Source organism: Orycteropus afer, unplaced genomic scaffold (assembly GCF_000298275.1).
Source record: "Orycteropus afer afer isolate SDZICR_OR568_19922 unplaced genomic scaffold, OryAfe1.0 scaffold00274, whole genome shotgun sequence".
NCBI classification, from domain to species: domain Eukaryota; kingdom Metazoa; phylum Chordata; class Mammalia; order Tubulidentata; family Orycteropodidae; genus Orycteropus; species Orycteropus afer.
The window spans coordinates 3,373,182-3,376,527 of NW_006921861.1; positions in this window are offsets into that span (position 1 = coordinate 3,373,182).

Below are 3,346 nucleotides of genomic sequence, written 5' to 3' on the forward strand. Positions count from 1 at the left end.
AGAGAACTGTGGGATTCAGGTAAGGGGAGGGTGGAGAGGTTTGAACAGCTAAGGAAGACAAACCTATCTGTCATTTTATTGTATTGTGATGGCTTGTGTGTTTCTGTGAGGCTTGAGGCTGTGCCACCAGTGTCTCAAATGCCAGCAGGGTTGCACATGGTGCACAGGTCTCAATGTCACTTACAGACTGAGACAGACTAGGAAGAAGAAAGAGTCCATCCACTTCTCAAAGAATTGACCAGCAAAAACCTTATGAATAGCAGAGAAACACTGTCTGATAAATCACTGGGCAACTTTATGAATAGCCCTGAAACATTGTCCAATACATTGCAGGAAGACCAGCCCTTAGGTCAGAAGGCACTCAGAATATGAGTGGGAAAGAGCTGCATCATCAAAGTAGAACTAACCTTAAGGATTTGGATAAAGTAAAGCTTTCAGGACCTCCATTTGCTGATGTGGCACAACTCGATTTAAGGAGAAACAGCTTCAAACATCCATTAATAATTGGAACATGGAATGTATGAAATATGAATCTAGGAAAATTGTAAGTTGTCAAAAATGAAATGAAACACATAAAGATTGATATCCTAGGCATTGTTGTTGTTGTTGTTGTTATGTGCTGATGAGTCAGCCCTGACTCATAGCAACCCCTCCTTGGGTTTCTGAGGCAGTATCACTACAGAAGTAGATTTCCCCATCTTCCTTCTGAGGAATGGCTGGTGGGTTTGAGCCAAAATGGACCAGTTTTGGCAATTTTGAATCAGAAAGCCATGTTATCTACTATGCCGGGAATGACAGTTTGAAGAAGATTGACACAGCATTCATTATCACAAAGGATGTTTCAACATCTGTCCTGAGTACAATGCTGTCAGTGGTAGGATAATATCCATATGCCTACAAGGAAGACCAGTTAATACTGTTATTTTTGTTAGGTGCTGTCAAGTCTTTTCTGACTCATGGTGATGCTAGCAGAATGAAACACTGCCCAGTCCTGTACCAAGCTCCACAATCCTTGCTATACTTTAGACCATCACCACAGCAACTGTGTCAATCCATCTCGCTGAGGGCTGTCCCCTCCTTTGTTGACCCTCCACCTTACCAAGCATGACATTCTTCTGCAGGGAATGGTCCCTTCTGACAACATGACAAAAGTAGGTGAGACAAAGTCTAGCCATTCTCACCTCCAAGGAGCATTCTGGATGTACTTTTTCTAGGAAATATTTGTTAGATCTTTTAGCAGTCCATGGTACGTTCACCATTCTTCACCAGCACCACAACTCAAAAGCATTAACTTTTCTTCAGTCTTCCTTATTCATTGTCCAGCTCTCACATGCATATGAGGTGACTGAAAATACCATGGTTTGTGTCAGGCACCCCTTATTCCTCAAGGAGATATCTTTGCTCTTCAGCACTTGAAAGAGGTCCTTTTGCAGCTAATTTGACTGGTGCTATATGTCGTCTGATGTCCTTATTGCTGCTTCTATTGGCATCAATTGTAGAACAAAGCAATGTGAAGTTTTTGACAACTTCAATCTTTTCTCCACTTATCGTGATGCCATATATAGGTCCAGTTGTGAGCATTTTGGTTTTCTTTATATTGAGATGTAAGCCATACTACAGAAGGTATTCTTCAATCTTCATCAGTAAGTGCTTCAAATCATCCTCACTTCCAGCAAGTAAAGTTGTGTTGTCATCATATCACAGATTGTTAATGATTCTTCCTCCAATCCTGATGCTACATTCTTCTTCATATAGTCCAGCATCTTGGATTATTTGCTCAGCATATATAGATTGAATAAGTATGGTGAAAGGATACAACCATGAGGCACTCCCTTCTTGATTTTAAACCATGTGGTGTTCCCTTGTTCTGTTTGAATTACAGCCTCCTGCTCTGTGTACAGGTTCCTCATGAGTATAATTAAGTGTTCTGGAATTCCCATTCTTCTCAATGTTACCCATAATTTGTTATGATCCACACAATCAAATACCTTTGCATAATCAATAAAACATAAGTAAACATCCTTCTGGTATTCTTTGCTTTGTTAATACTGTTAATATAGTTAATACTGTGATTAGTAAGCCAAAGATGAAGAGATTGAATATTTTTTATCAACTTCTGCAGTCTGAAATGGACTGAACATGCAATCAAGATGTGTTAATTGTCACTGGTGACTGGAATGCAAAAGTTGGGAACAAAGAAGAATTACCAGTAGTTGGAAAATTTGGCCTTGGTGACAGAAATAATGCTGGAGACTGCGTGATAGAATTTTCAAAGAGCAACGACTTATTCATTGCAAATACCTTTTTTTCAGCAACACAAATGGTGGCTACACACATGAACTTCACCAGGTGGAGTAAACAGGCATCAGATTGACTACATCTGTGGCAAGAGGTAATTGAAAACTCAATATCTGTAGCCAAAACAAGGCCAGGAGTTCATTGTGGAACAGACCATCAAATGCTCATGTGAAAGTTCAACTTGAAGTTGAAGACAATTAAACCAAGTCCACGAGAGCAAAAACATGACCTTGAACATATCCGTCCTGAAGGTAGAGACCATCTAAAGAATAGGTTTGATGCATTGAACACCAATGATAGAAAAACAGAACTCAACTTCATCAAGAACATCATCCATGATGAAAACAAGAGGTCATTAAAAAGACAGGAAAGGAAGAAAAGACCAAAATGGATGTCAGAAGAGACTCTGAAACTGCACTTGAGTGGAGAGTAGCTAAAGCCAATGGAAGAAATGACAAGATAAAAGAGCTGAACAGAAGATTGCAAAGAGCAGCTCAAGCCAATTGTTGTTGTTAGATGCCGTTGAGTCATTTCCGACTCATAGTGACCCCATGCACAGCAGAATGAAACACTGCCCGATTCCGTGCCAGCTCCACAATCCCTGCTATACTTGAACCCATCATCACAGCCACTGTGTCAATCCATCTCGTTGAAGGCTTCCCTCTCTTTCATCGATCCTCCACCCTACCAAGCATGATGTCCTTCTCCAAGGAATGGTCCCTTCTGACAACATGATCAAAATAGGTGAGACAAAGTCTGGCCATTCTCCCTTCCAAAGAGCGTTTTGGGTGCACTTCCTCCAGGACAGATCTGTTAGTTCTTTTAGCAGTCCATGGTACTTTTGGCCTTCTTCACCAGCACTACAACTCAAAAGCATCAACTCTTTTTCGGTCTTCCTTATTGGTTGTCCAGCTCTCACATGCATACAAGGCAATTGGAAATATCATGGCTTCTGTCAGGTGCACCTTAGTCCTCAAGGAGACATCCTTGCTCCTCAGCACTTGAAAGAGTTCCTTCGTGGTTGACTTTCCCAGTGCTACACGTCTTC